The sequence below is a fragment of the Miniopterus schreibersii genome (genome assembly GCF_964146895.1).
Source record: "Miniopterus schreibersii genome assembly, chromosome: 9".
NCBI classification, from domain to species: domain Eukaryota; kingdom Metazoa; phylum Chordata; class Mammalia; order Chiroptera; family Miniopteridae; genus Miniopterus; species Miniopterus schreibersii.
Genome location: NC_138118.1, coordinates 10,338,133 through 10,360,508, shown reverse-complemented (window position 1 = coordinate 10,360,508; position 22,376 = coordinate 10,338,133). Strand labels below are relative to the sequence as shown.

Genomic DNA, 22,376 nt, shown 5'->3' with positions numbered 1-22,376 from the left:
TGGGGGGCCACCAAAGAGTTCACACTCACTCATAATTCAAAATTCTCCACATTTGATATGAATCAAAATCCCAGAATAACATTAGAAAACTCCCTTAGAATCTGAAGCCACTTGTGACAGCGGAGTGTCCATGTGGTGACCTTGCCAAAGCAAACATGAGACGTCTCTGTCCAAGCCCCAGGACAGCCCACTTCCCAGTGGCCACACCGAGCCAGTGGCTGCAGCAACTCACCTGGCAGTTACTTATCTCCCTCTGGTGTGTCTTAGTGTTTTATATCAAAATGACAGAATGGCTTACAGTCATTAGCTCTGGGGGGTTTCTTTCCAGAAGTGGTAATGGATTAGTTTAGATGACTTTACACTCTCTTGAGTGGAAACAATAAAACTTCTTTTACGTAAAAGGGATTGAGATCATTCTGTTCTGCAATGTCTTCCTCATTCAAAAATATCTATGAAATGTTATCCTTGTCAGTGAATTTGTCTCCCTCTCTGTGACACAGGAAATGTTATTGCATTTTAATTGGTGACTTTAGATTGCATTGTATGGATGAAGCATCTTTCATTTACAAATTAAAATGAATATTTTGGTCATTTGGTCCTTTGGTTGAATAATAAATCCAAATTAGCAATTCACCACCTCCATCACTTTCTAAAATCCAGTACTGGGTGCTCTGCCCTTCCTCCTAATGCTAAATGTTTATAGCTCTACCTCACCGATAGTCACATAGAAAAGTTCCTATTGTTTCCATCACTTTTCCTGTACCTTTCATGGGGCATGAGCGACGACTCACAAGTCTTCTCAGAGTTGAGTACCCGGTGCATCTATACTACTATACTTTTAAATTATATATTCAAATACTGTTTACAATTATTAGTGTAAACTGAACCAAAGAGGAGGTCTTCTCTTGTTTTCTTTAAAGGCTGTCTGACAACCTACTGTCAGTGGCTAACCACTTTGGAGGCAGAAACTTTTCATTTAAATTTTCTTTAAGGGTAAGTTCACTTTTAAATTCAGAACTTTTAAATGTTAATGCACTGCTTGCCCAGCTGAAACCTGCCGTCATGGTTAACGATTATCTATGAATACCTGAAATATTTAGCCTGTGAAGGAGATTGTTGTGAGAATTCTGAAATTCCCATTGAGAAAGAGCAGCTCTGGAGAGAACTTGATCAAGTAGTGGAGCGATCCTTGTAGCGTCTGGTGACACACAGAGCAGGGAGGGAGGTCAGGTGCACCTTAGGGCCCACAGAAGCAGCAGCCAGGTGGCAAAACCCTTCCATCACACACACACACACACACACACACACACACACACACACACACAGAGTTATTAACAGAAAGGTGCCATTCCTGGCTAATTTTAACCTTGGCATTTCTAGTTTTGCATTGCTAAGTTTTTATTTTATAATTATTTTCTTAAAGCTGTTTCATAATAAATTCAATTCACTTAATTTCATGGGGGGAAAAAATCTCACATAAGCCAGAATTTCCTAACCGTAAAATTCTTTTGAGTCACAGGGTGGTCTATTAAAGGAGTTATCATAGCTGTAGCTTGAATTTCTGAATTCACCGTTTACCCCCTTTAGAAATTCTGAGGAAAAACGCACACGAGTCCGTGCGTACAGGGGTCACCTGTGTAAAATATATGATTGGAAACAGGCTTGAGTTAGAGAGTTTCTTTCTTCATTCCAACACCTCCTCCCCTTCCTTATGTTTTTTTGCCACTCTGCTTAAGCCCAGGTTTTGAGAACTTAGATTTTGCTGGGCAGAAAAAATGAATAAAGGTTCTTTGAAAGAAGAGAGTAAGGAGGCTTAGAAAAGGGATTATTAATATTAGCCCAAAAAATTCCAGTGTGCCCAAACGATAGCCAGTTAGCATGCCGGTGCCTTGCTGTGGTAGCAAATACTTGAGTAATTAGTACGCGTGTGGCTAATGGGTCCCCTTGCGTGTGGCGTTTGCATAGTTGGCTCTGTCCTTAGCATCAAATAAAGGCAAAATCTCTCCCTGCGTGTGGCATCTATATACCTGGTTTTATGTTTTTAACCCTGCCTGCTCTCCAACAGCAGAGGCAAGAGCCTTGATCTTAAGAAAGTGGTCAGGAGCATGACTTACTTTTCACCCTGAGGGAAATAAAACAGTGGACGAAGGATGCTTGCTGAGTTGGCTCAGTTCTTTTGAATAATTTACTAATCTTCACCCCCTCCTACTGCCATCTTTCGTTGTATTTGCCCTGGCAGATTTAATTTCATAGGGTTTAATGGTTAAGTTGAAGACTATCGTTGATGGGGGCCGGTGTCTGGAAATTATTATTGAGAAATCTCAATCACTAGTAAGTGCGAAGCTCAACGATGAAAGGAAAATAAAGCTAAAAAAGCAATTCAGGGGGTAAGTATTGATTTATTAAGTCCTGATCTCTTCTCTAGAAAAGTAGCTCATTGGAAGGAAAAGAGAGCTCCCTTTTCTTTCTTTTTTCTTTTGTTAATCCTTCCCCGAGGATATTTTTTCCATTGCTTTTTCAGAAAGGGTGAAGGGAGAGAGGGAAAGAGAGAGAGACATTGATGGGAGAGGGACTTATCGATTGATTGCATCCAGCACTTGCCCCAGCTGGGGCCTGGGACTGAGCCTGCAACCGAAGTACATGCCCTTGGCCGGAATCAAACCCGGGACCCGTCAGTCCACAGGCCGATGATGCTCTAACCACTGAGCCAAACCAGCCAGGGCAAGAGGGCTCCCCTTTTCTTTAGCATATTAATAGGATCTAGAAGTTTTAAAGATGGTCATCATCGGGTGTAAACAGAATACAAAGATGCTAGAATCGGTCCCATAGTGATCTGTTTGGAAGAACTAACATGAGATTTGGAGGCAGAAGCTTTGGCTTCAACTTCAGCTCCACCCTCTAATTTTTGGAATGTCCTTGGGCAAATCGCCCTCATTCGAAACTCTGTTTTGACATCTGCAAAGCGGGAGTGGTTGTAGCAACCACTTGCAAGCCTGTCACGAAAATGCAAGATGTGGACATAGAGCTAATCAGAACATTAAGGAATACAGTATTAGTTGCTGGACAAAGTTAATTCATCCTCACACTCTTATTACTTACTAAAAGGAAGCCCTTTTTTAAAGTAAGAAATAATAGGCATTACACTTTGAGCTTTCTAATATCCCAAAGAAAAAGACAAAATACAAGATAAAAATGAGAGGGGGGGAGGAGAGGGAGGGAGAGTTATGATTTAATGTCAGCTAAAGGCTATCCAGCCCGGCTGGCGTGGCTCAGCAGTTGAGCATCAACCTAGGACCCAGGTGATCAGGGTTCGATTCCCGGTCAGGGCACATGCCCGGGTTGCGGGCTCGATCCCCAGTCGGGGGCGTGCAGGAGGCAGCCGATCAATGACTCTCATCATTGATGTTTCTCTCTCTCTCCCTCTCCTTTCCTCTCTCTGAAATCAATAAAGATACATTAAAAAAAAAGACTATGCAGCCTTTTCAGGGCACAAATTCATTCTGCCCCTTGACTTCCTGGGAGGCTAAAATAAACTCCAGGACCTTCATCCCCAGTATTTCTTTGGAGTTCCCGAAAGTCAAGAGGTTCCACGTTGAGAATTAGGGAGCACATCCATGCAATTTAACGTGTATGAAATGAAATGGAAAAATCTCACTTTGCAACTGTATTTTATGTCCTTGTGTGGAAAAACCATTCCACCCCCCTTTCTGTTCCAGATGCCCAAGACGGGGCCCCAGCACATAGCTGCCGCTCGGTACAACTGAGCTGGTGGGCAGGGGGAAATCACCAACACACGGCATCGAACAGAGGGTTTAACATTCCTGCCAAAATGATGTCTCGGTCCTTTGTCTCTGCCACGGGGATGTGACATTCATGGAAGAAGCTGTGCTGGAAACAACCAGAATCTCAAACAGAATCGTACATTCGAGGGCTCAGTGGATGGTCTGCAAGGCTCTGCCTCACACCGTGCACAGCTCTAGACCTTTCTGGATATCCTGTGGGACTTGCCTAAATTCCTGTGAAATAGTAACCTTTCATCTTTTTATTGTAAAATAAAACGTACGATACAGGAAACTACGCAAGACAATTAAATAGCTTAGTAAATTATTATGAGATAAATTATTTTTCCAGTCACACTTGAAGGCTTTCTATGTTTCCCATTCCAGTTATAGCCTTGTCTCTCTACCGGTAACTTATAGAGTAATTACTTCTTTGCATTTCTTGCCAGTTTTACTCAGTGCATTTCCTTAGACATGTCTGATTTTAAACTGATATGCCTTTTAAATTGCTTTAATTATACAGGTTTTTCCTGTATCCCTTTCTTTCAGGGCCTTTTAGTTTTTACAAAAAACCAGGCTATTTAATCAGAAGTATCCTATGTTCTGGATTTTGATGACTGTAAATTCACGGTGAATTCAATCCCTCTGCTCAGCTGCACCTTGGCAGCTGGACACAGGGGTCTTTTCAGCCTCAGGGGCTATCCCTTTGACATGACTTAAGTGGCATTCAAGGGGTTGTTTCACCAGGAGCTACATAATATCTGGTTTTCACTCTTTTGTGACGTCAATAGCCATTGGTATTCAATGAGTATTGATGGGATATTATGGACTGAATGTTTGTGTGCCCCCTGCCTCCAAACTCACAGGTTGAAACCCTCCCCCTCTCCACGGGGTGGTATTATGGTTTTAGGAGGTGGGGTACTTGGGAGATAATTAGGATCCCATGAGGTCATGAGGGGGGAGCCCTCAGGACTAGGTTCAGTGCCCTTACAGAAGTCCCAAAGGACCTCGCTTTCTCTCTCTGCTCTCTGCCACTCGAGGATACAATGAGAAGTTGGCAGTCCGCGACCCAGAACAGGGTTCTCACTAGATCCCAACAGTCCTGGCACCCTGACCTTGGACCGCCAGACTCCAGAAGTATGAGAAATAAATCTGTTGTTTATAAGCCACCCGGTCTATGGTGATTTTGTTATAGCAACCTGAGCCTATTAAGACATGAGAATTGAAAAATGGTGATCTTTTAATTCTATTCTTTCCTCTTCGTTTATTAGTTGAGATAATTTCATAAAGAGATATTTCCCCCCACCTATTATTTTTATCGTGTTTACAATTCATAAAGAAATGTAGGGTCAGTTCTTAATTCTATTGTTACTCTCCTAACCAATTTCGGTTTCATTACCAGCCGCTTATCCTCACAATGGGTTCCTGTCCTGAATGTGTCACCATGGGCCTCTGGGCTCCGACTGCGTGGGGCTGTCCGGTTCTCCGGCTGTCACACCTGTCAGCTGCTCCGCCTGCTTTTGTCCGGACACCAACAGCACTTGGGTCTCGTTAGTGGTTTGCTCCCACCCTCTTTTATTTTGAGGTTTATAGGAAAGAATCTGTCCTGAGTTTTGCTTTTAAACCCTGTCCTTGGGTTTTAGTTTTGCTATCAGTCACTGCCCCATCTGTTTTTTGCTGTTGTTAATGATAAAAACCTCTTTTTAAAAATTTTTTCTATTACAGTTTGCATTCAGTATTATTTTGTATTAGTTTCAGATGTACAGCATAGTGGTCTGACAATCATATACTTTACAGACAAACAAAACAGAAACAAACTCGTAGATACAGAGGACAGAACGAAGGTTGGTGGGGCCGGGGGGGGGGGGGCTGGGAGATAAGGTGAAGGGATCGAGAAGCACAGATGGGTAGTTTCAACACAGTCTTGGGGGTGTAAAGCGTAGCACAGGGAATACAGTCAGGAATATTGGGATGTGCCTGGCGGGTACTGAAAATATCGGGGGGAACACTTTGTAAAGTATATGATTGTCTACCTTCTCTTACTTATGATCAATTATTTTAATTTAGTTTAAGGAAAATCGTTCAGTTCTGTGTGAGGATTCAGGAAGATCCCAAAAGCCTCCTGACACTTCCATGCCCCGCCACAAATGAACACATTAGCTCCTTAAACATTCAGGGGGCACCTGCCTCGCGCCAGCCATTCAGCTGTATCCTCGGGATACAGCGGTGACAAGTGGGAAGAAAGATGTTTTTGCTTCTCATGAAGCTTGCACTTCAATAAGTTTACACTGACAAGTAAAGGGCCAACTATAATTCGCTAAGCTCTGATACAAACGACAAAATGCCATGAAGTATAAAGAGCCGGCAACTATTTTGCATTTCCCTTTCTTGGTTGTGAACTAACTTAAGACAAGAATTAAGGTAAGGCCAAAGGTTTCATTTCCCCGAAGTTCCCTAGGAAGCAAACAAAACCACTATAGCTAGAAATTCTGTTATGGAGCATTAACATTAATCGTGTTCCTATAATTTTGGTCACAGAATCAAACCTTCTCTTACTTATGATCAATTATTTTAATTTAGTTTAAGGAAAATCGTTCAGTTTTCATCAGCCTGGAAGGTATTCATTTAGTTAAATATATTTATAGTACTTAATTACAACAGGTCCTTGCCTATACTACTTTATAAATATTGATTTACATTAATGTTAGTTGATATCTGAATTAGCACAAACAAGGTACCCATTCACTCAATTATTCACAAACTATATAGTATGCATAAGAGATACATACGAGTTGCATCCTTTGTAGCATGAACTGTTCTAGGCAATGGAGGCAAGGAGTTGAACAAGATGGGCACTGCTGATCCCACAATGCTGACATTTAATGAGAAGTTAATGAACAACATGTAAACAGATGAACATATAAATAAATTCATAAATGTGGTCATTTCTGATTGTAGTAAATTCTGCGAATGAAAAAGATTATGTGATGAAAATGGCTAGAAGAAAAGCCTTGACCAGGCTGCTCAGTTGGTGGGAGCATCATCTTGGGCATCAAAAAGTTGTGGGGTCTCATTCCTGGTCAGGGCACAGACGTAGGTTTCAGGTTGAATCCCAGGTCAGGGTGAGTACTGATGGATCTTTCATTCTGTGTGTGTGTGTGTGTGTGTGTCTCCCTTCCTCTCTCTCTAAAAAAAGAAAATCAATTAAGAAACATATCCTCTGGTGAGGGTTAAAATATATATATTTTTTAAAAAGGCAATTAGAAGAGTACTATTTGGGTGGCATGGTTATGGATGGCTTCTTCCATAAGACTGAGAAAGAGCTAGACATCTCTTACTGATAAATATTTTGCATCAGGGGCCCCCAATTACCAGTTGTCATTCCTCATTATTCTCTTCTGGGATGAGATGGTCTTCTTTTTGTCTCCAAGTTTTTGTAATTCTTTAGGAATTCAATAATTAGTCATCCACCTCTCCTAACCGACCTGTTCTCTTCACTTCACCACAATTTCGGGATCCACTCAAGTTTTAACCAACAACCAACAAGTTCTCGCTCCCAGTGGCTCATTGCTAAACAGCCCACTCAAACCTGGAACCTTACCAGCTTATCACCTGTGCTAATCTCTAAGGTCATATTTTAAAATAACCAAACAAATCATCATTTTATGAAATGTGCACCTTTCCCTAGAAAAATAATGGTCATCGTTTATTTCATTTAAACATGATATTCCAGAGTGCTCTTTTATTCACGTTTTCCGACTTGGTAATATAGTAGGAAATCCATTTTTACTAAAAAGCATGTAGCCTTTCCCTCTCTGCCCCATATTAATATTTACAAGGATGTGTAGGTTGCTTGAAAATTGCTTTCTACTTTGAATTCCACTCTAAACACACAAAGGCGTTCAGCAATGAGACAAGAAAAAATAAATCAAGCGAAACAAGTACTCAGTGGAAACGGACTTGATTTCCCTTTACGATATGACTGACGTGAAGGTCTGTTTACTCAATTATTTTTTGGAGCCAAATGAGTTCAAAGGGACTTGAGTTGGTTGTATTATTTCTTTACTGCTTTTATTTGTTATAATCAAAAGTAACTGAGGAAGGACTTGAAGAATTTTAGAATTTCCTAGTTTCCTTTTGCTCTTTTTTGCATCTGTCTGCTGCAACTTGATAGGGAGAGGGACAAGTCAGGGCCTTAGAATAAGTGAGAGCAAACATAGATTCCCAGCTCTGGCAAATAACGAACAATACATTTCATGTCTCCGGAACATCCCTTCGTTGGCTGGAGACATGAACATCAAGTCTGTCCCACAGATGAGAGATCATGAGCCGTGAGCTCCACAGACCTGGCCCGTGGCAGGCCCACAGTACCTGCTCTCAGGGTGCCTTCTGAGCTTACACCGCAGCTCCCGCGCTCCTTCCTCTTCCTCTTCACCTGAGCTAGGACAACATGCTGACATTCGGGGTGGGATCTTCCTGTCCTGAAATGCAAAACGCTGCATTTTCTCTGAGCAGAAACGGCAACCCACTTCTCCCTGTCCCAGCGTCGCGCTATCCCTAAGTCAGCTTCCTGCTGCCCGCCTGTTTCCTTCCTCTGTTCCCTAAAACTAAGGTGTCTGTAAAATCTCAAAGCCTTCCTCATAGAGATCCATTTCACTTCGGTACTTATAATGCTCTAAACCCAGACACTGTTTCAATCAGTGGGTCCCAAGCTGTCCCATGCCACTGAAAGTCCTTTCCCAGGCCCCTCCACCTGGCAAACCCCCAGCACCTTCCAAGGCCTCGTGCAAGGACTTCACCCTCCATAAAGCCTTTGCCGATGCAATACTGTCTGCCTTCGTCATCTCGGGAGCTCACTGGACCATGCCCACTCCACAGACTCGGTCATTCCCAGTCCCTGAATGTGCAAGTGGCATATTATTCACTCAATGCACTATAGCACAGAAAACCGGAAAAAATGACACGAGCCCTCTAGAACATTATATTTAGTAACCATCACTGGTTTCAATCTCCTTCAATTCCTTGTTTCCCATCACCACTACTAGCAGTTACCTGAACAGAATTAAACAGTGTGGTGACGGCCAGAGGGAAGGGGTGGAGAGCTGGAGAGAGGTGGGCAAAGGGGAGGGGAAAACGAGTGCATCTGTAATAGTGTCAACAATAATAATTAAGTTCAAAAAAAACATACATTTTAAGACACAAAGGAAGTAGAGACTAACAAAGGCAGACACTGAGAAACCATGGGAGATTCCTAAGGTTCCTCACAGCTATTCGACTGGTTCCTCCACACCAGCCATGAAGGAAAATTCTCATCTAAGGAAGACAACCTATTAGAGTGGCTGACATTTAGAATATTCAATATTCTCTAGGGCTGAAGTTCTAGCAAAAGCTTTTGAAAGAACAGTATAGTTCTCAGTATGCACGTGTGTGATTGTGATTCTGCGTGTGTGTGCATGTAATAGTGTATATAACACTTCTACACATCTTCCCTCAGTAATAAGTCCGTTAAGGGACAGAAGGCTATATTTTGTTGTTACATTCATCTAAAAGATTTAGGACAGTGTTTGACACATAGATATCACTTATATATTTGTTTAAAAGTAAATAAAATAACAATAAATAGCCTTGTATCCAATATGATAACTGACCACAGTGTCTAAAATAGCACCAACTTCACACATCTTTGTGCCCTTACCTGGCTTTATTTTTTTTTCCTTAGCATGAATTAATGCTGGATGTGTTATATCTTTATCTTTATTTGCTAATTAACTTCTCCCCCAGGATGGCAGGGCTCTGAAGAACAGTAGCAAGTTCTGGTTACTGAAATCATATTGCAGGCTGAGGGTGGAAAAGCATACAGAAATATAAAAAGACGTCCCAGGGGACAGACTGAGCACTGGATGTTCTCTGTGACGGTAACTAAAATACATTGTATTTATTTTTTTAAACAGCTAAAGGGCCTTGGCTTTGGGGTAGCTTATTTTTTTAAATTTAAGTCAATTTTCTCCATAAAGATGGTGGCAAACAACCTTTTACAATGGTTTGATTTTTGATAAGTAAATTTGGAATAGAAAGTATTTCCAATGCAAGAAATCAAACAAGCCAAAGTTTCGGGGGAAAAAGAAGAGGCCAGTTTGGAGTAAATAGTGCCATTTTTTAGTAAAAGAAGAAAATGTGGTATAGATCAACTGAAGCCATAGCAGGCCGGGCTTTGAAATCATAACTATTATCATGAATATTTAGTGACCACCTACTACATGCAACACAATAGGACAGTGATAAGAATGGCACAGGGGTGAATTATATTTAATCTCATGAATCCTACAAGATTACAAACTCATGATGGAGAACAAGACAAGGAGAGTATAAACCATATTTTTGTGTAACCAAAAGCAACAGTATTTATAATAAAAGGAGAGTGCCTACTTCTCTTGCCAGAATCTCTTCTGCAAAGTTAAAAGGACACTTCTCAATTTTTAGCAGTAAAAGTCAAAAGAAAGGCATCTGTATTGGCACACTAGATGAATGTCCCAAAGCAAGAGTCAATAGTATTGGTAAGTCATGGATAAATGCCCCGTGTCGACTGAAAACATAAATCCGTACACATTCAGCCCAGCTCAGTGGGAAACCACATTAAAAAAATAGGTAGAGCTCAACTTCAAATAGAAAGGTAATTCCGTCAAGATTATTAGCAGAGTTTCACGCTCTTCTAAACAACTCAGGATAGCTTTATTAACTACTGGGTTCACCTGGCATCTCTAACCACTGGTGGCTTTATTTGTGCAAGTGAAGTGACTCAATTAAAAACATAATGAACACAACAGCATGCAGATGTTCATGCTCACTGCGACACTGCTAAGCGAATGAACACTGGCCCACCTCGTGTACTCGGGGAGGCAGAGAGTCAGCACTGCATGGCCTGTAAGGCAGGGGCTCGAGGCGGCACTGAGCAGCATTTTTACCTCTGCCAGAGGCCAGCGCCTGGGAAGTGCGCACTGTGAAGAGGGACCTAGATCTCTGTATTGGTCTACTGCCAACTATTCCATTTGGACCAGCAAAGGAACTGATTGCCTAGCCGGCGTGGCTCAGCGGTTGAGCATCGACCTAGGACCCAGGAGATTGTGGTTCGAACCCCGGTCAGGGCACATGCCCGGGTTGCAGGCTCCATCTCCAGCAGGGGGCGTGCAGGAGGCAGCCAATCAATGACTCTCTCATCACTGATGTTTCTATCTCTCTCTTTCCCTCTCCCTTTCTGTCTCTGAAATCAATAAAGATACATATTTTTAAAAAAAAATTTTTTTAAAGGAACTGATTATTACTTGTTATCACAAAAAAAATCACAAAAAATCATTACCCAATAAATCTTGATTATATATGAGAGGCTATACCAGGCTCTCTCCTTTAATACCTAGAGTCACCAAAGAGCTTGTGAGAAACAGGATTCTATTTATAATTCAATGGAATTACCCAAAAGGCTACCCGAACTAATAAGCGAGTTCAGTTTGAGGATGCCCTATCACCATACTAAGATCAATTATATAACTATATATTTGCAAAATACGTGAATTTCAAAGTCTTTTTATGTAAAATACATAAAGAAAATTTATAACTAAATAATAAAAAATCCAATAAAATTATGGGCAAAAGATTTGAACACTTTTCAAAGATATACAAATGGCAAATAAGCGCATGAAAAGATGTTCTACATTATGAGGAAAGTCTCATTGTGATACTGATACATACCTACTCAATTGACTAAATTAAAGACTGTCCATACCCAAGTGTTGGCAAAGATGTGGAGCAACTTTAACTCTCATAATCAACTGATTGTAACCACTCTGGAAATCATTTTGGCAATTTCTTAAAAATCTGAACACACTCAACATATAATGCAACTACTCTACTAATTTGGTATTTTCCCAAGAGAAATGAAAACTGAGCACTACACAGAACTTATAAACAAATATTTATAGCAGCTTGCCTTATTAATAATAGCCCAAACTGAAAACAATCCAAATGTCCATCAACAGGTAAATTAATAAAGAATTGTGGCATATCCAGATAATGTTTTCCTACTAAGCAGGAAAAAAAAAGAATTATTGATACATGCAGTAACACTTACAAATTACAAAATAATTGTGCTGAGTGAAGGAAGTTATTTAAAAATAATACTGTACAATTTTTTAATATAAAGTTCTAGAAAATGCAAATTCATAAAGTGATAAAGCACAGATCAGTGATTACCTGGATAAGAATTTGGGGGCATTGGGAGAAGCATGAGGTAAAGATTACCAAAGGGTATGAAGAAATTTCTAGAAGTGTCAGATATATTCATTATCTTGATTGTGGTGATAGTTTCACAAGAATATATAAAAAGCCCTCAGGTAGACAGATTAAATACGTGCAGTTTGTGGTATGTCGGTTAAACCAAGTAAAGCTTTAAAACAGTAGATACCAAAGAACTATGAAGCAAGACACAACCAAGAAAACTGGAGTCAATAGCAACGCACCCCAGGATGGCATCAAGGTTGGAATTAGCTGGCAAGAACACTGCAGATATGATACATATATATTGCCAACAATTCCTATGAAGGAGCGGAAACACCACCGTAACAAACGAGGACCCTCAGCAGAAAAATAGAAATTGTAAAAAGGAACAAACCTTCTAGAACCGAAAAATACACGTGAGATGTTTGCTGTGTGATAAACAATGAGTTAGATACAGCCCGAGAGTCACTGACCTTGAAAACAGATCAATATAAATGATCTACACTTAAAAATGGAGCAATAAATCATTTTATAAAAAAATGAATAGTGCCTAAGTGTCCTGTGGAATAGTGTTCAAGAACCACTCATACTCCAAGGAAGGAATTCTGGAATATAGGACAGGAACGTAGCACCGGACGTATTTAAACAATCCAAAGCTTCTAAAATTGTATGAAAACATCAACCCACAGGACCAAGAAGCTCAGCAAAGGCCAAGCACGACAGGTGTGAAGGAAGCCTCACGTAGGCACACACATCCAAACTGCTGAGCACCAAATATAAAGAAACAAACGAGCAAAACAAGGACCTTAAAAAGCAACTGGGAGAGAGGTACATCACACGGGGTGGAACTGCAATAAAAATGACGGATTATTTCCAGTTTAAACAGTGAAAGCCAAAAGTCAGTGGAGAACACCTCTGACAGAAGAAAGAAAATCACAGGCCATAATTCACATATTGCAAAACTGAGGCTAAGCAAATACAGTCTCAGGGGAAAAAAGCTGAAAAAAAGCTGATGCCAGCATATTTTCTTTGCAATAAATTCTAAATGCAGTTCTATAGGCTAAAGTGAAATATTATAAGGCTGTATTACACTGTATATTTCTTTATATATTATAAATGTTAAAATATGTATAATATATATCTTTATATGTTTCATATACATAAATTTGTATACATAATTCAGATCCATAGGATGGAATGAAAGACATAGAAAATGGAATATATATGCACAATTATAAACAGCTAACTTTTTATTATTTTTAAAATCTATAACTTATTATTTAAAGTAATAAATTGTTATGGGTTTTATAGGATTTGTAGAAGTAAAATATATGACAACAACGAAATGAAAATGGGGAGAAATGGAATTATATTGTTTTATGGATTTTTCTGCATTTTACATAAAGTGGTGTAATGTTCCTTTTAAATAGAAACTTAGGTGTCAAGAATCCATAGGGCAATTCCTACAGCAACCTCTAAAAGAGAATTCAAAGAGTTATAGTTAAAAGGAGTATAAAAATTAAAGCTGAAAATTTAAAATCAGGTTTGATTAACCCAAAATAATCAGGAAAAGAGGGACAAAGGAATAAATAACAGATGGGATAAAGAAATAGCAAGAAAGTACATTTAAACCTAAACAGATGAATAATTGCGTTTAATGCAAATAGACTAAACACATTAATCAAAAACCAAACAGTCCAACTACATGAATAAGCAATACTGAACCAGATGTTATCTACAAGGGACCCATTTTAAATATATTTTTTATTATGTACTTTTCCATGTGCAATGGCTTTATTAACATTGTGGACAATCACATCAGTAAGGTGGTTATACAAAATAAATAACATGAGAAAGCAAATGATTTTAAAAGGATGAAAATGAAAGGCTGGGAAAAGTTATTCCATAAAATCAGCAATCATAAAAAAGCTCATGTGGCTGTCTTGGTCTTAATCAACGCAGACTTCAAGACAGGGAGCATTAACAAAATAAAAAGGGACATTTCATAATTAGAAAAGAATCTATTAATCTAGAGGGCAATAATACCAAATGGGCGTGCACATAACAAAATTTCAAAGGACATGAATTAGGCACTGACAGAACTAAAGAAATAGGCAATTCCAGACTCATAACCAGAGGTTTTAAAAATCTCTCTGATGAATTGATATAAATAGAAGAAAATAATCAGTCCGAATGAATCTGACTTGATACCAAAGCTTTATAAGAGCATTACAAGAAATTATAGAATATTCCTAATGAAATAAACACAAAAATCTTTTTTTTTTTAAATTAGTAAATCAAATCCAACAAATATTTTTAAAAAGCTACTAAATCACAACTGGTGGTGTTTATTTTTGGATGCAACTGTTTTAACCATTGAATTAACAGAATACCAGAAAAATGGAGAAAAACCTTAGGACAATCTCAACATATGCAGTAAAAGAACTGAATCAAATCCAACACTATTTCCTGAAAAAATTATGATGCACTAAAATTATAAAACTGCTATACTAGTTTTTTTTAATGGGCATAAAAAAGTTACCTAAGTATGTCCAGAGACTTTAAAGAAGTTTCAATAAGTAAAAGATAGGTGCCCATAGGAATTAGTAATAAAGAGCCAACAGGTACATTTTAGCAAAAATGTAAAATTTATAAAGCAAGTAGCTGCTTCAGAAACAATCATTAAGCTAGGATAATGTCAGTTTAGAGACTGTTCCTTGGCCAGTGACTATCCTGTGTGACTGGGCCAACTTATCATGTTAGAAGAGCCTAATAAATATTCAATGTGACACAATGAAAGGTTTTGAGAATTGATACAGTATTATTTAAAAAAAAAAAAAAGAGCCAAGGGACCAACTGCCTCCTGAGGAGCTGGTACGACTCAAATGGAGGCCAACAGCTATGATTCTCATCAGAAACAGCCTTCCATGGGATGCTTTCAGGTACTTGTTAGAGAGAGGAAGCTTTTACTCATAAAAGAATAAGAGAAAGAAGAGCCCATCTCATCGCTCTTGGTTGGGATTCAAGGAGTCCTAGGCACTGGGTTGTGTTTTTATGGAGCTCTCAAGGTGGCATCCACGTCTAGCTTTTGAACCCCTTTCTAAGCAGTGTCACTGTAAGGGCCAGTCCCATCAGCATGGGCCAGGAGCTCCTTAGAAATGCAGACTCTGAAGCCTTCCCCCCAGGCCCTCTCCACCAGAATTTACATTATAACAAGGGCAAGGTCCCCAGGCGAACATCTACACACAAGGGAGTTTCATGAGCCCTTCTTCTGAACCATCATTTTTAAGGAATTTTAAAAAATTAAACCTTTATGAATTATTTCATTGCTTGTTTAATTTACTTATAGTCCAACTTCTTCCCGCAAGTTTAAGGCAGCTTTTACAGATATATACATTCTAGAAAGATGAAATAAGGAAGACACAGGTCAAACCAAAGTGTCATGGATGAAAGGCTTTGCTCTGCACTGAGAGCTCTATCCAACTTTTACCCTCACAACTTTAGAAGGCAGTCGATACTATTTCAATTTTATAGGCAGGAAAAATCAGAGGATTTAGATAATTTTTCCAAGGCCACCAAGTATTAGAAGTAGGTTTTCCACCTAGACCAGTTAAAATCAAATTAGATCTGTGCTCAGAGTCACAAAATTGAGTAGTAAAGTTAAGATGCAAAATGCCTGGTATGCACTCTTATATATTTACTAAGACTTACCCCACATTTGGCTCTGAACTGTCTAGAAGGTGATGTGAAGACAGAATTTAAGAACAACATTCACAGAGTCTGCAGTTAGTTCCCTATCATAATGTTACTTATAGTAGAGGAGAGCTATCACTATATGTAAAATCTCAACAAACTGAAATGTATACTGTAGACTCAAGGTCTTGACTCTTAGCAAATATGTGTAAATCCAAAGATTGTGAATATTTTAGCAAAATCTTGAACAAACTTTAAATGGATGACTGGGTCATTTATTATCTGAGCTAGAATGCTGGGGCCCTGGTGAGGGCAGGGAGTGGCAAGAGGTAATATAGAAGGAGAGCAGAGTCAGGAACTAATCCCTCTCAGTCTTGGCCACTTGACCCATTGATCACTGGATTCAGAGTGTCTACCACTGTAGGCTTTTGAAGGCCTTCAGAAATGTTTGACATATGACAAAAAAGATGTTTCTATAACAAGAAAATAGAAAAAATTAAAATTAGCATTTAATATTGGCTACAAAACATTTTGTCAACTTTAAAAGTATAATATTTAAAATATTTTAAATTCACTCTATTCGCATATCATCGTTAGATTAGATTTTCTTACTTCTCGGGAATTCTTATTTATTTTAAAAATTTTGTTTGAATTTATTGGGATGACACTGGTTAATAAAATTATACAGGTTTCAGTTGTACGATTCTATAATACATCCTCTGTATATTGTATTGTGTGTTCACTACCCCAAGTCAAGTCTCCTTCTATCACCATTTATCCCCTGTATGCCCTCTTCTACCTCCCCCCACCCCCTTTCCTTCTGGTAATTATCATATTGTTGTCTGTGTCTACGAGTTGGTTTGTTCTGTTTAATCCCTTCATCTTTTTCACCCAGCCCCCCCACCCCCTCCCCTCTGTCTATTCTCTGTATCTATGAGTCTGTTTCTATTTTGTTTGTTCTATTTGTTCATCAGATTCCACACATAAGTGAAAGCATAGAGTATCTGTCTTTCTCTGACTGACTTATTTCACTTAGCACAATGCCCTCTGGGTCGATCCATGCTGTTGCAAAAGGTAAGATTCCCCTCCTTTTTACGGCCTAGTAGTATTCCACTGTGTAAACGTACCACTGCTTTTTTATCCACTCATCTACTCTTGAATACACTTAGTGATAGCAGTGACAGTCTAGAAATGAATGACCTGAAAGCAAAGAATTTTCAAAAGCAAAATTACAAATAAGTCCCCCCCCTCCAAAATATGTGTGTATATATTATCTCCTGTGAAAATATGAGAAGCCCTGCCCTAATATTGGTACAAAGTAGATGGGGCTGCCTGGCTTCCGAGCTCCTAGTTTCTCCTCTGTCTCTACTGGGTTAGGGTGAAACAGGACACATCCCGGAGCCTGAGGGCCACCTCCTCTAACCAGCCCGCACCCCGCCAGTGATGTAAAACCCCTTCCTGCACAGTTTGCACACTAGGAAGTGACCCAATGGGTCCTAAGCCACCAAAAGGTAAGGAGGAGATGTGTATTTTCTTGGTTTTTGCTTGCAAAGGATGGGTTTTTAATGCCGGGTTCCACAGCAGGGACAAAAGCCTGCACTAAGGGAACAATTGCCCAGGAAGCCCTCTGGGCTGCAGTTCGCCTCTCCCTCAGGAACGGAAGAGCTGCCACTTGCCAGCTTGGATTTGCACGCCTTTCAGCCACTGTTTGCAGCCAATTCAGTTCATGGGGCTCCAGCTTTCATTTCGGGCTGAGCTCACTGACGGAAAAAAATAAAGGAACAAAAAGACAAGAAAAGAAATCAAGGAAAGGCTTAGTTGGTTATGCAGAGTGTCGCTTTGGGAAAGAGGGCAATCTTGTTAGAAGCTTGGCAAGCCCCCTTCATTAGGGGCCTAGTGACATCTAAAACCAGAGCATTACATCGGGTTAGTTTAAAGCCTCGAGTGGCCTTCTCCTTACGGGTGGGGGCACCCCCACCCCCCATGCTCTGCCACATTCTTTGCGTTCTTTGCCATACTTCTAGCAATGGTCAAAAGCTGGCTGCTAAAGCACAGGCTGAAAGGCAGGTGACCGGCTGGGAATTAGCCACACTGAAGCCGGGGACTGCGATTCTGCACTCTCCTTGTAGACCAAAAGCCCGCTTTCTTTGCCCGCATACACGGCTGTGGCCTCCTGTCCGCTGTCCGGGCCTCCCGCACACGCGGCTCCACGCCCAGGGCTGGTACTGAACTTGGACGTGAGCGGCAGGTCCCCTCGGGGGGCCTGAGGATCAGCCGCTTCTTGTCCCCTCCCAGATCCTCGGACATTCTTCTGCGTGGTTTCCATGTCAGGCAAGGAGGTTGTTTAGGTTTTTTTATTTTCCTTCCTTTCTTTGGGAGCATTAAATGCCCCACTCACTGAACTCCCTCCTTTCCAGAAAGAATTAGCCTCAGGGCTAAAACTACTATGGACATTTATAAAAGTGTAAGAGATCAAAATGGTGGGTCGTGCCAAATAAAGCTTATTTTGTGGTGTGAGAAAGTGGCTAATAATAGTGATTTTATGGCCAGAGAGTATCTGGGTTTCGGGACATTTTGACACCTTCTGAAAACATACCTCGGATAAGACAGTGAAGTTCATTAGACAATAACAGTGTGAGGTGGATATACTGTGAAATAACTACCAACCAAAGGGGTCAACCTGGAGAGATGCTACAAGAAACTCACAGAAGATTCTCTTTAACTCTGTTCTGTAAAAAATTATACTCATAACTGATACGAAAACATCAAAAGGATTCCGGTTAAATATGCAGGTTAGTTAAAACTGGGGCAAACATAAAATTATGTTGATGATAAAATCAAGATTAATTATATTCTCAGTGGTGCAATATTGACTTGAAATAAATTAATTAAGAAGTAATAATGATAACTTTAAAATCCTGCATTTGAATATATTTAAATCAATAGCTTAGGTAATAGAAGATAACAGGCTTCACGGTAATTCACAGGATACAGTGAAGGTTTTACTGGACCATAATTTAATATATACAAATGGTAAAAATGGGTAAAGAAACAAAGCAAATGAGAAAATCAGCACATTCCATTTTTGAGAAGCTCCAACTGTTAGAAAATTCTTCCTTATGTTGAGCTAGAATCTATTCACTGTAAATTTCATTTCATTTTTCTCAGAGAGAAATGAAGTTAAATTCCTGGCAACTTGTACATAAATAATAGGATACACAATTAACTTTATCATATATCTAATGTGACAAGGACATCAAGGAACAGTCCTCAAATAGATGAGAGATTATTACCTTCCAGTTACAAATTTTAACTAGATTTAAAGCGGTAGCTCACCTTAATCATATTATTCCCTTAAAACCATGCAATAACTTCTTGTTTTATTGTCATGGAAATCCAACTTCATGTTATCACAGAAAGGTGAGATCCTTCTACCCCCGAGCTTAGTAAAGGGCCTAGGCACTTGGATAATACTTACTCAATGAATGAATGAAATTCAGAAGACTGACCAGCTGAACCCAAAGAAACAAGACCATGTGTTTGATACCCTTAGGATATTAATAATTATCTTTTGACTTTTACATATAATTCTAGGCTTGGCTATTTGGTCTTCAGTTCTATAGTAAATTAAAAGAAAAAAAAAATAAGTGCTGCTGTCAAATATATTGGTATCAGTATAAAAATGAAGAAAAATTATTTTTAAAAACTCATATTCACGTATTTAAGGTAGAGTCAAATAGCTCCTAAGGACTGAGTTTTCCCTGATTAGAGCCCTCCCGGACCTCACAGAATTGATATCTGTAAGACAGCTAAGATCATCAACGTAAACTAACATTTATAAGGCTTGATGAAATCAGCAATATAGGAAAGTGTGCACAATAGCTTTACAAGGCTACACCTACGAAGTTAATTAGTTGAAACACTTAGTACGTAAAGGCATAAATCCTCAGCTCTCTAAAAAATCTCCACACTCCACTATTCACGGTAATTTGGTCCCTCTGGGATCTTGACAAGTTCAGTTTCATCACACTTCTAGAAAGCCTCCATAAAAATTCATGTTACTAGCTTCTAGCAATTCTAATTTTCACCTCAATTATGAGAACACCTCCGAGTGGAAGAAGGAGGACATTCTATCCAATTTATGGATGTGTTAACCAAATTAACACAAAAGAAAGTACATCAGGAGAAAGTGAGGCCAGTCTACTCCTTAAAGGTAAAGATTTTGTCTTTCACTTAACCATTCATTTAGACTGAAGAGATTTATGGTGTGGGTTTGTGCTAAAAACCAGGCACCAGCTGGGTAACACAAGCTACTCTTTCAAGAAAACAGACACATATACAAATATTTGGAGAAATCGTTTTAGAATGAGTTAAAAATCAGGATTGTCTAATATGTTTAAAGTACCATATATATGGTGGTGATTTTTTTCTCTAAAGCACTTTTCATTCTAAAGCATTAATTAAACTAAATAACCATGAACTACTTTTCAACCCCCAAATGGTATGATTCCATCTTGTTCAATTACGCAAAATCACCGTGAGATAAACAATAGCAGGCCTTGTGAATCTGCAGTTGCTAGACTAGGAAATTGAAGAGTTAACAGATTGCATCATTTACCCCAAAAAACACAGCGAGTTATTTGTGAAGCCAGATAAGAAGTTAACTTGATTTGAATTCTAATCAACTGTTCCATTTATTAGGTAATATGTCTCGTGTTTTATGATAAGGAGTCATCACCTGTCCCAGACTGAAATCTCATTCTGGTGGCATGTTTACAAAAGAGCAGATTGAACAAATGAGGCTTGTTCCCCAAATGGTGTGATCTTTGCTATTTTGCTAATAAAGTTTTCCTGACTCCCCTCTTGACATTCATTCCACATGCACAGTATGTGAATGAACTCACTGTTAACCTCTGCCTATAGTGCTTCTTTTATATAGCTGCTGTTTCCAGAAGACTCATAAAAAATAATTTACGAATTACCAAATCTGATCACTACGTATATTTAAAGCTTGTCAACTATTTTGGAGATGACATAGAGTTCCTTTCTGCTTAGGGTCATTCAGGATGTGATCTAAGTATAAACAAAATGTACATTTTTCAGGGAATTTTAGAAAGGGGAGTGACCTTAAACTGACCCTTCAGCTCCTAATCCATCAACTAGAATTTATTGAGTGCGGCTGTGTACAAAACTCTGTGGACATAGAAATGAATACCATATGTGACCCTTATCCATAAAGAACCTAAACTAAAACTTGACGGTCTTCATGAACATTTAAATGAAGCTCCTTTGCTCCATATGACAAATGTCCCATAGAATTAAAAGCCTTGTGGTGCATGCACTTCTCCAAATGTTTATACAGTACAGTCCACGCTGAAGCCGGGGAGATCTATTAGACGCCTTATTTACTTTAATAAAGTTTTTTCCCCCAGATCATACAAGGCTTATACGATAACATCGACTGTCAACTCCCCTCCAGAAGACCAACCAGAAAAATCTATGGACTAAGTAAAGCGAATTTTACTGAACCTACTACAGTCAGGTTCTAACCTTGACTGTATCTTAAGGTCTTGGAAGGAGAAGGTCAGTCCAGGAAGATATTTGTAGGACTTGATCTTTCAAGACAGGGACTTGCCTAGGATTGAGTGAAGTTCTCGATGTAACAGTTGAGTGAGGTGAAGGTCTTAGTCTTGATAAGTGAACTGCTGTTTCATTACCAAACTGTTTACCCAGGGGTAAGCAATCTGTTGTTCTAAGAGGGGAGCAATTCCTGATGAGTAAACTATGTGTTTGGATCCACTGGCTTGCAAGAATTTTATGAAGCAACAAAGTCATGAACCGGTTTTACAGACCAAATATTTCCTAGAATAACTCAGAGTAACTCAGGAGCTCTGCCTGGCTTTTTTTCCATTCAGTTTCTCTTTCAGTTCACTTATATGTTAAATATGATCATTCTTTATACTTTAAAAGATGTTTGACCACATTCTAGAGGCCTCTAATAAAAACAGCACATACATTTATTATCAACTGTATTTGTTTAATGTTATAGAAAGCATTTTAATTTTGTACTGTGACCCAGAAATTGAGAATACATATTGCACATAGAGACGAAAACATTTATTTGGGGAAAACAAAACTTTCATTTAAAGTTTGGAAAGGTTAGACCTGTCATTCAAGAAAATAAAAAAATATATATAACATATTTATTAAAAATTATATTAGTGTGGGATATACCTTTCAGTTTTAAAAGCACTCAAATAGCAGAATCAGCCCTTCGCTGGACGGTGGATTTAATTTTTTTTTTAAAAGTCCAAGAGAAGGAAATAAGTAAATCTGCATTTTCTTCGTTTCCCTCCCCACTAAAATAACACTGGGGTTACTATTTATTTATTTTACTTCAACGCAAGAGCTGTACTAAAGCTTTGTACACACATATTCTTACTCAAGAGTCACAATGGCCTTACAAAGCAGGTCAAACCATTACCGTTTTACAGGTAGAACAACAGAAACAGGTTAAGCACGTTGCCCAACTCACACAGGTCTTGGTAGAAACGAGGGTTGAATATCTAGTATTTCATTTCTAAGCCTGTTCTCTGAGGACTGATAAGAGTATAACCAGCATGGCTGTTAAGGTCA

The 22,376-nt window shown here is 39.1% G+C and overlaps 1 protein-coding gene across 4 annotated transcripts in view; it reads right to left on the bottom strand.

Moving 5' to 3' along the window:
* Nucleotides 1-22,376, bottom strand: part of PTN (pleiotrophin) — an 88,036-nt gene that overhangs the window by 21,161 nt on the left and 44,499 nt on the right. The window lies entirely within an intron of this gene.